Consider the following 15,247-nt stretch of genomic DNA (forward strand, 5'->3'; position numbering starts at 1 on the left):
GTCTTTAGATGAGCATAGGTGTTTGATTTTTAGGAGCTCCCAGTTATCAGGTTTCTCTTCATGATTTTTGGTAATGTTTTGTATTCTGTTTATGCCTTGTATTAGGGCTCCTAGGGTTGTCCCTATTTTTTCTTCCATGATCTTTATCGTTTTAGTCTTTATGTTTAGGTCTTTGATCCACTTGGAGTTAGTTTTTGTGCGTGCTGTGAGGTATGGGTCCTGTTTCATTTTTTTGCAAATGGATATGCAGTTATGCCAGCACCATTTGTTAAAAAGACTATCTTTTCCCCAATTAACTGACACTGGGCCTTTGTCAAATATCAGCTGCCCATACATGGATGGATTTATATCTGGGTTCTCAATTCTGTTCCATTGGTCTATGTGCCTATTGTTGTACCAGTACCAGGCTGTTTTGACTACTGTGGCTGTATAATAGTTTCCGAAATCAGGTGGTGTGAGGCCTCCCACTTTCTTCTTCTTTTTCAGTAATGCTTTGCTTATCCAGGGCTTCTTTCCCTTCCATATGAAATTGGTGATTTGTTTCTCTATCCCCTTAAAATATGACTTTGGAATTTGGATCGGAAGTGCGTTATATGTATAGATGGCTTTTGGTAGAATAGACATTTTTACTATGTTAAGTCTTCCTATCCATGAGCAAGGTATGTTTTTCCACTTAAGTATGTCCTTTTGAATTTCTTGTAGTAGAGCTTTGTAGTTTTCTTTGTATAGGTCTTTTACATCCTTGGTAAGATTTATTCCTAAGTATTTTATCTTCTTGGGGGCTACTGTGAATGGTATTGATTTGGTTATTTCCTCTTCGGTGTTCTTTTTGTTGATGTAGAGGAATCCAAGTGATTTTTGTATGTTTATTTTATAACCTGAAACTCTGCCAAACTCTTCTATTAGTTTCAGTAGTTTTCCGGAGGATTCCTTAGGGTTTTCTGTGTATAAGATCATGTCATCTGCAAATAGTCATAACTTTACTTCCTCCTTGCCAATCCAGATACCCTTTATTTCTTTGTCTAGCCTAATTGCCCTAGCTAGGACTTCAAGTACGATGTTGAATAAGAGCAGTGATAAAGGGCATCCTTGTCTGGTTCCCGTTCTCAAGGGAAATGCTTTCAGGTTCTCTCCATTTAGAGTGATATTGGCTGTTGACTTTGCATAGATGCCCTTTATTATGTTGAGGAATTTTCCTTCAATTCCTATTTTGGTAAGAGTTTTTATCATAAATGGGTGTTGGACTTTGTCAAATGCCTTTTCTCCATCAATTGATAAGATCATGTGGTTTTTATCTTTTGTTTTATTTATGTGATGGATTACATTAATGGTTTTTCTGATATTAAACCAGCCTTGCATAAAAAAAAAAAAAAAAAAAAAACCAGCCTTGCATACCTGGTATAAATCCCACTTGATCAGGGTGAATTATTTTTTTGATGTGTTGTTGGATTCTATTGGCTAGAATTTTGTTGAGGATTTTTGCATCTATGTTCATGAGGGATATAGGTCTATAATGTTTTTTTTTTGTAATGTCTTTACCTGGTTTTGGTATCAGGGAGATGGTGGCTTCATAGAATGAGTTGGGTAGTATTCCGTCATTTTCTATGCTTTGAAATACCTTCGGTAGTAGTGGTGTTAAGTCTTCTCTGAAAGTTTGGTAGAACTCTGCAGTGAAGCCGTCCGGGCCAGGGCTTTTTTTTGTTGGAAGTTTTTTGATTACCGTTTCACTCTCTTTTTTTGTTATGGGTCTATTTAGTTGTTCTACTTCTGAATGTGTTAGTTTAGGTAGGTAGTGTTTTTCCAGGAATTCATCCATTTCTTCTAGGTTTTAAAATTTGTTAGAGTACAATTTTACGTAGTAATCTGAAATGATTCTTTTAATTTCATTTGGCTCTGTTGTCATGTGGTCCTTCTCGTTTCTTATTCGGGTTATTAGTTTCCTTTCCTGTATTTCTCTAGTCAGTCTAGCCAATGATTTATCAATTTTGTTAATTTTTTCAAAGAACCAGCTTTTGGCTTTGTTAATTCTTTCAATTGTTTTTCTGTTCTCTAATTCATTTAGTTCAGCTCTAATTTTTATTATTTGTTTTCTTCTGGTGCCTGATGGGTTCTTTTGTTGCTCCCTTTCTATTTGTTCACGTTGTAGGGACAGTTCTCTGATTTGGGCTCTTTCTTCTTTTTGTATGTGTGCATTTATCGATATAAATTGGCCTCTGAGCACTGCTTTTGCTGTGTCCCAGAGGTTTTGATAGGAAGTATTTTCATTCTTGTTGCATTCTATGAATTTCCTTATTCCCTTCTTGATGTCTTCTATAACCCAGTCTTTTTTCAGGAGGGTATTGTTCATTTTCCAAGTATTTGATTTCTTTTCCCTAGTTTTTCTGTTATTGATTTCTAGTTTTATTGCCTTGTGGTCTGAGAAGATGCTTTGTAATATTTCGATGTTTTGGACTCTGCAAAGGTTTGTTTTATGACCTAATATGTGATCTATTCTAGAGAATGTTCCATGTGCGCTAGAAAAAAAAAGTATATTTTGCAGCAGTTGAGTGGAGAGTTCTGTATAAGTCAATGAGGTCAAGTTGGTTGATTGTTGTAAGTAGGTCTTCCGTGTCTCTATTGAGCTTCTTACTGGATGTCCTGTCCTTCTCCGAAAGTGGTGTGTGTTGAAGTCTCCTACTATAAATGTGGAGGTGTCTATCTCACTTTTCAATTCTGTTAAAATTTGATTTATGTATCTTGCAGCCCTGTCATTGGGTGCATAAATATTTAATATGGTTATGTCTTCCTGATCAATTGTCCCTTTTATCATTATATAGTGTCCTTCTTTATCCTTTGTGGTGGATTTAAGTCTAAAGTCTATTTTGTCAGAAATTAATATTGCTACTCCTCTTCTTTTTTGCTTATTGTTTGCTTGATATATTTTTTTCCATCCTTTGAGTTTTAGTTTGTTTGTGTCTCTAAGTCTAAGGTGTGTCTCTTGTAGGCAGCATATAGATGGATCGTGTTTCTTTATCCAGTCCGTGACTCTCTGTCTCTTTATTGGTGCATTTAGTCCATTTACATTCAGTGTAATTGTAGATAAATAAGTTTTTAGTGCTGTCATTTTGATGCCTTTTCATGTGTGTTGTTGGCCATTTCATTTTTCCACATACGTTTTTGTGCTGAGACGTTTGTCTTAGTAAATTGTGAGATCCTCATTTTCATAGTGTTTGACTTTATGTTAGTTGAGTCGTTACGTTTTTCTTGGCTTTTATCTTGCTATGGAGTTGATATACCTTTTTGTGGTTACCTTATTATTTACCCCTATTTTTCTAAGTAAAAACCTAACTTGTATCCTTCTATATCGCCTTGTATCACTCTCCGTCTGGCAGTTCAATGCCTCCTGTATTTCATCCCTCTTTTTGATTATTGTGATCTTTTACCTATTGACTTCCATGATTCCCTGTTATGTGTATTATTTAATTTATTTATTTAAAATTAATCTTAATTTGTTTGTTTTTGTGATTTCCCTATTTGAGTTGATATCAGGACGTACTGTTTTGTGGCCTTGTATTGTGCTGGTACCTGATATTATTGTTTTTCTGACCAAACAATCTCCTTTAGCATTTCTTGTAGCTTTGGTTTGGTTTTTGCAAATTCTCTAAACTTGTGTTTATCTGTAAATATCTTAATTTCGCCCATATTTCAGAGAGAGTTTTGCTGGATATATGATCCTTGGCTGGCAGTTTTTCTCCTTCAGTGTTCTGTATATGTCGTCCCATTCCCTTCTTGCCTGCATGGTTTCTGCTGAGTAGTCTGAACTTATTCTTATTGATTCTCCCTTGAAGGAAACCCTTCTTTTCTCCCTGGCTGCTTTTAAAATTTTCTGTTTATCTTTGGTTTTGGCAAGTTTGATGATAATATGTCTTGGTGTTTTTCTTTTTGGATCAATCTTAAATGGGGTTCGATGAGCATCTTGGATAGATATCCTTTCGTCTTTCATGATGTCAGGGAAGTTTTGTGTCAGGAGTTCTTCAACTATTTTCTCTGTGTTTTCTGTCCCCACTCCCTGTTCTGGGACTCCAATCACTCGCAAGTTATCCTTCTTGATAGAGTCCCACATGATTCTTAGGGTTTCTTCATTTTTTTTAATTCTTTTATCTGATTTTTTTTCAGCTATGTTGGAGTTGATTCCCTGGTCCTCCAGATGTCCCAGTCTGCATTCTAATTGCTCGAGTCTGCTCTTCTGACTTCCTATTGCATTGTCTAATTCTGTAATTTTATTGTTAATCTTTTGGATTTCTACATGCTGTCTCTCTATGGATTCTTGCAACTTATTAATTTTTCCACTATGTTCTTGAATAATCTTTTTGAGTTCTTCAACAGTTTTATCGGTGCGTTCCTTGGCTTTTTCTACAGTTTGCCTTATTTCGTTTGTGATGTCTTGAAGCATTCTGTAAATTAGTTTTTTATATTCTGTATCTGATAATTCCAGGATTGTATCTTCCTTTGGGAAGGATTTTGATTCTTTTTTTGGGGGCGGGGGGGGGGTTGGAGAAGCTGTCATGGTCTGCTTCTTTATGTGGTTTGATATGGACTGCTGTCTCCGAGCCATCACTGGGAAACTAGTTTTTCCAGAAAATCTGCTAAAAAAAAATGCAGTCAGATCCCTATCAGGGTTCTCCCTCTGGCTCAGGCTATTCGGATGTTAATGGAGCCGCCTGGGGAGGGTGGGGGAGGGATCAGAGAGCTAGGAGAGTAGCACCTCAGAATATAGCCAGAGTTGCTTGTCTTGCTTGGAATGACTATTATATCTGAGATTTCCACAGGGCACATCGCCTATGTGTGCTGGGTGTGTGGAGATTGCCCCCGGGGGGTCTGGCCCGCTGGAGTCACAGTCAGATCCTCCACTATCAGCCCCACCCCCAAGGTTAAGGTTCCCCTACTAGGACGGTGCACTCCCGACTCCAAAATCAGAAGCTGCCTCCTGGGGACTCCCCGTCCCGCCAGCCGCGTCGCCACGCCGCCCCCGCGAACCGGCTGGGCACCCCCCAGGGTCAGCTCAGGAGAGCGGAGCAGCTCCCCGCGCCTGCGCTGAGACTGTGCGTCCCGGCTGGGACACCGCTCTCCCCGCTCCAAGACCAGTCACTGCCTCCCGGGGACTTCTCCCACCGGCTGTGCCACCGCGCCGCCTGTGCGAACTGGCTGGGCCCCCCCCAGGTCAATTCAGGGGGATGGAGCTGCTCCCCACACTCACTCCACGCCCGCGCCCCGCCAAAATCCCGGCGGGACAACTCCCCGGCTGGGACGCTGCTGTCCCTGCTCCAAGACCAGTCACTGCCTCCCGGGAACTTCTCCCACCGGCTGTGCCACCGCGCCGCCCGCGCAAACCGGCTGGGCCCCCTCCCAGAATGTGTTCCGGGGCTAGGGCTGGGCCCCTTGTCTGTGCCGTCTGCCCCCCTGGGCTCTGCCCCAAATCGGTCTCCGAAGGTCACCTGACTGTTACGCTGGCTCCAGGCTCTGAAAATAATCGCTGCCTCCCTGTATTTGTTCGTTCTCCATCTCTAAATCTGTTTTTGTTGTTCAGAGTTCGTAGATTGTTATGTATGTGATCGATTCACTTGTTTTTCCGAGTCTTTGTTGCAAGAGGGATCCGCGGTAGCGTTCACCTAGTCCGCCATCTTGGCCCCGCCTCCAACATTTTCTTTTTTAATTTAAATCGAAATGCTTACTTTCCCAGTTATAAAAAAAGTTGCTGACCTAAGTAACTTGGGAAATTTTTTTCATTAATTTATTGTTTTTCTAGGTTTTTTTTTTTTTTAACCAACTCTAGTTGTTAAATTTGTTTCTCACAGGAGTATGAGGGAGCAGCTCTGAAGCTATTTTCTGTATATTCTAGTGTTGAAAAAGCAAATACCTACAAGTTAGATAATGGAAACCAAGTCACAAATAAACAAGAAGGAAGGTTAGAATGAACCCTGTGGTGCTGGTATGAATCAGAGATGTCAGTATGGACTGAGGTGTATTTTGATGTACATACAGATAATAGTTACAGAACTAATTTCAGATATGTATGTATACATGGCTGAGTATCAATACATATATTGCCCAGCTCTGTCTATCAGATGGTCTAGAACAAGTCACATTCCGGAAGTTATGAGCACGCCCAACACCAAGGTCTTACTTTCTAAACATCATTCTCCAATATAAACAAACCAACAGAAAATCAAACAAACCAAACACCAAAATCAAAAACAAAAAACAAGGCTCTTTGGAAAAATGGCTAATTCTAGGGTTCAGGCAGGAAAAAATGTGGACGAACTCAGAGCAATTTTGAAGTACAAGAAAGTATCAAGGTGCTCAAGGTGCTCAGAAAAACAAAAACAAAGAAGCAAAACATATGGGGCTGTGTCAAAAGGACATAGGAACCAAACTAAAACACTTTTCAATGATGACAGCTGGAACAATTTGAGCAACAAAATAAAAACTGATAGTAATGGATTATAACCCAAAGAATAAACAGTCGTAGTTCATACTGGTATAAATAAATGGAGGCTTGGAGGCTAAGGGATAAATCTTCCTAAAAGAAGCATTTCAAATGATATAAGTAGATATTTCTCTTTCCCTCTAGCGATGGAGCTTAATTCCCCTCCCCTTGAGTGTGGGTTGAATTAGTTACTCATTTCCAAAGCATAGAGTATGGAAAGAAAAAAACAGTAACTTTACAGTAGAGAAACTTGGCAAACAGTACCTTAACCATGAGATCAAGGTTAACATCCCAAGGAATAACTCATACTGATGTCATGTATCCCTTGGTATGATAAAACGAGGAGGACATGTCACCTCTATGGTATTCTTCCACAAAACCCATGTTGTTGTCTTTGGGTGCCATTGGGTGCCACTGAACTGATGCCAACTCATACCAACCCTATGCGACAGAGTAGATCTGCCCCATAGGGTTTCTAAGGCTATAGTCTTTATGTGGAAGAGTCCTCAAGGCACAGTGGTTAACAGCCTGTTCTTTGGTCAGTAATAAAATGGCTTGAATTACTGCACAAAAAAGAAAATCATTTTAGATGGAGAGAGGATAAAACCAATTAGTATTTTAGTTATGGAAATTTTGCTATAAAATTATGAGGAAAAAACTAGACAATATTAAAAAAAAATGCCTGTGGCTACCAAACAATTGTCCATAGAATATAAGACCTCTCTAATTATGTCAAAGATCAATTGATGCAAAACTTGGAAAAGTACAAGAAAAATTGTCTGACCTATTTGTTGATATTGACAATAGAGTTGCTCTTTAATTTCTATAATAACCTTTTATAGTCTATGTTAATAATACTGAGTTGACACAAGAGTTAGTGAATTTACTTAACTTGGACAGATGTCATTTTGAAATTGACACAATTTGCCTCAAAGTTAAGTCAGTTATTTTAAAAATGATGAACCAGTTTCGTCAACTTGGAGGTCAATATTAAAGGAAAATAATTTTTCAGTACTCAATTAATTTCCTTATGAGTAATTTTTAAGCACATTTGGAACAATTTGGGTCTAAGAATCTCCCATTGAAACTCTAAATTTTATAAAATATAAACAGAGATCAAGTATTTCCCATGAGAATTCAGCACCCGAATAGAGATGTCTTCTAAGTGTAGAACACACATCAAATTTTGAAGACAGTATTGAAAAAATAATTTAAAAAAGAATCTCATTATTATTTATACTGCCTGTATGTTATAAGGAAGCCCTGGTGGCACAGTGGTTAAGAGCTCGGCTGCTAACCAAAAGGTAACCAGCTGCTCCTTGGAAACTCTACGGGGGAGCTCTACCCTGTCCTATAGGATCGCTATGAGTTGGAATCGACTGAACAGCAGTGAGTTTGGTTTTATATATATACATATATTATGATAAACAAATTTGGATACACTGAATTAAATAAAATACATTGTTAAATTAATTTCCTCTGCTTATTTTTAAAAATAGAGCCACCGAAATGTTTAAAATTACATGCCTAATATATATTTTAGGAAACCCTGGTGGCCTAGTGGTTAAGTGCTATGGCTGTTAACCAAAAGGTTGGCAGTTCAAACCCACCAGGAGCTCCTTGGAAACTCTATGGGTCAGTTCTCCTCTGTCCTATAGAGTCGCTATGAGTTGGAATCAACTTGATGGCAATGGGTTAATATTTCTTTTTCTTGGATGGCACTGGCATCTGCAATGCATTATCTTTAATTTTTCAAAAAAATGCTATAATATTGATTTATCTCATTCTCTAGTATCTTTCATCTTCTCGAATGTTCCTAAAGATAGCTTAGTTATACTTTGGAAAAGTCCTCTGTACCTTTTCAACACCTGGCTCCAGAAGGGAAAACTTGCAGAGCACTTGAATGATTTCATAGCATTTTTTGTGAATTCTCGACTTCAGCTGCCTTTACTTGTTGCTACTTTCACTCTTCTATGTGTTTGGTTTTACTCTTTGGTAAATAAGACAGAACCAGAAAAGGCGTTAATAATTCTTGGTCCATCATCTGTTATATAGCTCCATAAATTGCAAGCAGTTTTTTGGTTGTTTTGTTTTGTTTTTCCTTCTTGTTTCAAGGAGGACATCATTAAAAGCCTTTTATTGTTTAATGTTGTCCTCAGGACTCTCACTTCAGCATTCTTGATGGAATCCTTGTAAGCCCGTGCATTCGTACTGGTCCCTTGTGAATAACACTACTTCCAACTCTTAGATATATTCCTACTTGGTTTACTTTTGTGGTTTCTTACAAACCTGGTTTGTAAAGATTTTGCAAAGATACTATATGCATTTTGTAGACCACTCAAATAACATGCAAGGACACATCTGAGCTTAAAGGAAAGTTCCTGAGTCAGGCAAGGAAAAACTTGCCGTTCAGCAGCAAGGAAGCCTGTTGGCCGACAATCTCCAGCTGTCAGAGCAAGGAGGCTCCATCCACTTCAGCTTTGGAGCCAAGGCCACAATATTTCTGGGCAATCAATCTCCAGTCAATGGCTGAACATGGCAAGGGCTTGACCATTTTCGGGCACCTCTAATAGGCAGTCTTCAATTGGTACATCCTGTGGGTTGGCCAAGAGTTTGTCTTAATCTCCCCTGCCCAACCCTGCCCCCTCTTTGCTTTCATTTCACCGGGGTCAGAGCTGACAACTGTCCTTGTCCAAACCTACTTCTTTTCCCTTTTGTCTTTCACAGGCGTTACCATCTCTTCTCCCTCAATAAACCTCTTCGACTACAAATTCCATTTCTGTGTCTGCTTCCTCGAGGACTCAAGTGACACAGCTCCTCACATAGTTTCCCCGTTCTTTCTTTCAGTGGTTGTTTGCAAATTTTAGTGTCTCCCATCCTTTGGGGGGAACTTTTTAGATTCTCTGACAATTGAATCCCACATGTTTCTACTCTAAACTTACTGAAATCTGCTTTGCTAAAATCTATCCCAAAACCCACTCTATATTATCAAGAAATCCAAGGTGCTCACCTTCTGAAAACTTTTTTTGATTCCTCTTCTGATAACAATCACAATCTCGAAATGCAACCTAAATCAAAGAATCCCACAGTTGTAGCCGCCTTGCCCAGCCTCCTTCTTCTCTATCTGCTGTGATTTAGCTGAAGGCCAGTGTAGTTTTGTGATTCATCTCAGCTTGCGAGAATTGTAAAATGAAATTTCCTCCCTAAGCTGATTGTCTCAAGAGAATCTCTTTGCTTTCCTGACATTTCTAAACAGTAAGTTTTAAATCCTAGCCTTAGACTTCTCACATACTAACTGTATTCAATTACTTCCTAATGCATTTAACTAAGACTATTTTATTCAACTGAGGTTTCATAGATTAGCTCCCGATGTACAATTAGTGATCACAGAAAGACTGCTAAAAATGTATATATTAAAATTCTATTTAATTAGGCAAGGCTGGCAAGTTAATATGAGAGTGCAGTACCAAAAGACAGAAAATTAAACAGTCCTAATTAATAATGACAAATGAATCTAAATGATCTATAGAATGCTGAAAGTTTCTCTCTTTTTTCTTTTTTTATCCATAGCCCTCCCCCATTTTCTCCTCACCCAAATGGCTACTGTCCTGATTGTCCCTTATTCAAGCAACAATTAACCCCAGGGAACAAAATCTAGGATTTCCTAGGAGGGCATTATTAGCCTCTTTTCCTGCGGGCATTGTGGTGCATCTTGGGAAGAGAAACTCAAATTAGCTCTGAAAAGGTAAGATAGAACTGGGGGGTGCCTACTCAGACTTGGGCAGGAGGCAAGAAAGGTGGCAGTTTATAACAATTATACTCCAGCCTTGAAAGGATTAAACACATACACACCCAGTTAATTTACCTCCAGGAGGCAGGCAAGCGATTTTCTTCCCCTAACTACTTCTGTCAAATGTATCCATGTTTTCATTAACCGCTGAAATCATTTTTTCTATTCATTGTAGGGTAATACTGTACTTTTTTGTGTTAATAAGTATTTATCCTCTTACCTTATACTATTACAATCATTAACTGCAGTGTGTAAATGTACTAGTTATTACGGTCTAACTCTTGTTGAAAAAGGCACAATGAGACAGTGAAGGTGAAAAAAAATTACATAAAAAGCATGCAGGCAGAGCTTCCTGCCAAGTAGCAGGGCACTGAATTCATGACATTTAGTTTCTCTGCCCAACAGCTATGTCCTGTGGTCTTATTGAAAGAGAATACTGATCAGGCTGAGGAACATAATAATTCTTGAGAATTGCATATCTTGGAATTGAAGAAAGTGGGAAATTAGAGGGAAAATATCCACAACTTTTTCTTTCTTTCTCTTTCTCTCTTTCTTTCTCTCTCTCTCTCTTTCTTTCTTTCTCTCTCTCTCTCTTTCCTTCCTTCCTTCCTTCCTTCCTTCCTTCCTTCCTTCCCTCCTTCCTTCCTTCTTCCCTCCCTCCCTCCCTTCCTTCCTCTCTCCCTTCCTTCCTTCTTCCCTCCCTGCCTCCCTCCCTTCCTTCCTTCTTCCCTCCCTCCCTCCCTCCCTCCCTTCCTTCCTTCCATCCTTCCTCCCTCCTTCCCTCTCTCCTTCCTTCCTTTCTGATGTCTCTCTTTGTTGCCTTCTCTCTTTCTTTCTTAAAAGAGACATTTAACTGTGAGCCAAGAAGTCATCAGAGGTAAGATAGTGAGAGTGGCAACTGATTAGCAGTAACCATTTGGAAGGTTGGTTACCACAAAGAAAAAAACGCATATTGTAAAAACTAACTAAAGGAAAAGTGAAATAAAATGTTGGTAAGTGATACAGAAAAAAATCAGTAAGGATGAATAAATGCGTGTGTATATGGCTGTACTAGTTAAAAAAAAAAAAAAACCTTATAGCTGTCAAAGCACTTCAGGGGTGTTGTGGATAAGCAGTATTTTGAACATGACTTTTTTTTGTACACAATGTTTTAAATGAAACAAAATCTGTGGAAAATGTAGCAAGTGCAGCCTTTTAACCATGCAGTATGTTAATGTGTCAGATCGGCTGTGCAGTTTGAACAGCTTGAGGGAATGACAGTATTTTAATAATATTATACGTTAACCTGGCCTTTATGAACAATCTCTTTGTCCCTTCAAGACATTGGTAGCTTAAGCAGATGAAATGTCATTTCTATAGATCCCCTCCCCCACCTTGTTTTTCACTTTTCTTAGGAAAGTAGCATTTAATTCTTTTTTTTTTTTAAAGGAAAAAAAAAAAAAAATCTGTAGCCGTCAAGTGGATTCTGACTGATAGCGACCCTATAGGACAGAGTAGAACTGCTCCATAGGGTTTCCAAGGAGCGGCTGGTGAATTCAAACTGCCAATCTTATTGGTTAGCAGCCAAGCTCTTAACCACTGCATCACCAAGGCTCCTTTTTAAGGAGAGGAATTAAAATGTTTTTTTTTGGGGGGGGGGAGGTGGGAAGCTGATTGTTGAAGATCCAGATCAGAGGTTACCCTGTAGACTTGTCGTAGTTGAATGTAGTTTCCAAGAATTCCTTATCTTTTGAGATTTTAGATCATGAGGATTAAAAAAAATGAATGTTGACTAAATTTCCTAATATATTCAAACTACTCTACATACAACAATACGGAAGTGTTTTGAAAGTCTGTATGCAGTCCTGCTTCTGTCTCTTGTTCCAGGAGCTATTTCACACTCATTGTCAAGGAAACGCCATTGGCACAGATGAAGAGTGAGGCATAGAAAGTTGTCTGTGATTTGCTCTAAATTGCATTTATTTATTTCTGATGTAGTTTCTAAACGTCTACCCTATTTGTCTATATTCCAGATTTTACGTGTTTCTACTGCATTTTAGTGTTTTTCCCTTTTTCATTCAATAGTTTCTATCTGTATATAAACCATCTATGTTGATCAACTTAAAAGTCCCTTAATTCAAAGTCCCTGAGAAGGTGACTGTACTGGCTGTGGCACCATATCGCTCAACAGGATTTCCTCTAAAACTGAGGTAGGGCTGGTCCACTGCACTGGATTATGCATAACCTGGTGGGCTATATTGTGGCATGGAAAAAATGTGACATGTTAGATTAAAATTAAATATTGAGGAGGCTTTCTGCTCTAGGAGAATTAAAGAAAGATGTTTCTTCTCCACAAGTGAAGTATATGGAGGCCACCAGTATGAGTGTTTGCAAAAAGCAACTTGACTGTCTCACTACATGGCGCACGATGTTGCATTCATAATACATGGCACAGCCCTCCACTGCTGCTTGGTTTCAAAAGGAGGTCCTGGTGGTTCTCAGAAAAGACTCAGTGACTGGATCTCTTGGTAGGCTTTGCTGTTTTTCCACATACCCCTTCTGGCTTGTGGCTGGGTGGGGTCCGCACTTACCCATAGGCTGTCATTAAGAGCAGTCCTGAAGCAAATTACAACAACAAGGATGTCAACTACAAAACTCCTCCAAACAAGCCCCTTTCCCCGCCTCACCCAAAAAAGGTCAGCATTCGGGCAACAACAGAGACAGACTATTGACAGGATACATAAGAAATACCAAGAGCCACTTAGAAGGGCCTGGGAAGGGAAGGAAGGAAACACGATAGTCCCTGGGCACCCTAACAAATCTCTTTGGCAAATACAACTTCAAATTTAACTTTCACTTCTTTCTTTGTTTCCTTCTTAGCTCCTTCTTCCCTCTTTTCAGTGATATACTGGAAGACATTAAATATGGTCTATACTTTTTGAAGCGCAATAAACCACACACCAGAAAGATCTTAGAATGTGTCTCTTGCAAATTTGACAGCCTCGAATGACCCAATCTCTTTAAGATCCTAGATTAGGATCTCTGAAATCATTCTCAGAATACTGTAGCTGACACTATGTCCTGAGTCTTAGCTGGAAATGTAATAGGTCATTTCTGGTGGAGGGATGGGCAGGCAGCAGGGTGTTTATTACTCAGCAACCTAGAGGTTCCTTTGTGTATACAGGACCAGTGTCTGTGATGGTGTTCCAGTGCCCCCCAGAGGGCTTCTAAGTGCAATAAAAGCGAATGTGAATGCGACTCATTTCCTATGTAGGAGGAAGGCTGGATATGCCACTCAAAGGATCTCTGAAGTAAAGATTAACTGCCAGTCATGGGGAAACCAAAGTCACTTATTTAAAGTAAGAGGTGCCGCAAGCCAAAAGATAGAAGCCATAAACACATACAATATTAATAAAGCAATTACAGTAAGTGGTACAACATTCTGTTTTGCAAATCTCTTGCCACTTCAAGAAACATCTGTCTCCACCACTACAAATTACTATCAAAAAACAAAAAGCCAAACAAGCTGTGCTTTGTATTTTAGCTTTTCTTTCACTGCCCTGATCAGCTAGTCTGCTGCCAAAGCCTCAATACCAATTTCAGAGTCTATTCCCTGGGTTGGTTTTCCAACCAATATAGCCAATTGTGCTTACAGTAGGCAGAGGGGCAATTAGCTGATCCACTGCGTTGTGCAAACTGCCTGAATCCAATCACACATAATGTCTCAGGAGGGCAAGTAGGAAGTTCAAGTGACCAGATGAATCCTTATTTAATAGAAACTGGCATGGTTTTTAGCCTCCCAGGATCCTGAGTCCCTCTTTTGTTTTATTTTTTAATATATTTTAAAAAATATATTCTCATGTTAGTTACTGTGCACACGTGAGTTTGTTGCTGATTAATAAAAACCCATACCTGGTACGGAGAGGGAGGAAGCAAAGGAACTAACAAACAAATTTTCTGAAGACCTGCGACCTGGGTTCTACCCCTCTTTAAACGTGAAAAACGTAAACTCTGAGTTTCATTTTCTTTATTTTAAAATAGGGGTGTTAATTCCCACCCTAGCTGTCTCAAAGGAGATCAAACTGGAAATGTTTTTTATACTGTACCAAAAAACCAAATTCATTGTCAACGAGTCAATTCCGATTCATAGAGACCCTATAGGACAGAGTGGAACTGCCCCATAGGTTTTCCAAGGAATGGCTGGTGGATTCAAACTGCCGACCTTAACCACTGCGCCACCAGGTTGTATACTATAGAGTGCAATAAAAAGGTTAAGACTTTCCATAAGTATTGTAGAACATTTTATGCTCAAATTTGCATCTGATTTCTTAGAGAAACATCGAGCAGAAGAGAACTATACCCTTAAAAAAAAAAAATAAACTATAAACCCACATAGGACTTTACATTAAAAAGAGAAATAACAATAACAAAAAAATCTGATTCAGAAAAGAAGAATGAGGGTTTGCTTCTCTCCTGAAGCAAAGTAAAAGAAGATGATAATGGTTTCTAAAATGGAAGGTTATAATAGATGATAACATTTCAAAGGTCCACTCACTTGAGTTTGTAATAATGGAAGCATTGTAGATTTGAGTGAGAAGTTGGGTTAAGGAACCAGTCGCTCACATATCTAACTTAGAAATGCTTAGTGTCTTTCGAGATTTCTTGTTGCACTTATCACCAAAATCTTATTTAGTCACTAAGTCTCTTGTCCTGCCTATCATTTAAACTTGTTAAATGTGCTTCCTCTTTTGATTCTCCTTCCCACTGGCTTTGTACTGGCTATCCTCATTTTTACCTAGACTACTGTGGCCTCCTGAATAATATTCTTGCCTCTGGTATTTCTCCTTGGACCCGTTTTCCAAATTGGTACCAGAATGATCCTTCTAAAATTCAGACCTAAAGTGTGATTTCCCACCTAAAGCCCCCAATGACCTCTCATAACCTACCAAATAAGGGTCAAACTCTTTAGATGGTCTGCAAAGCAAGTTATGATATGGCCCTTTGCCTATCTT

Source organism: Loxodonta africana, chromosome 9 (assembly GCF_030014295.1).
Source record: "Loxodonta africana isolate mLoxAfr1 chromosome 9, mLoxAfr1.hap2, whole genome shotgun sequence".
NCBI lineage: Eukaryota > Metazoa > Chordata > Mammalia > Proboscidea > Elephantidae > Loxodonta > Loxodonta africana.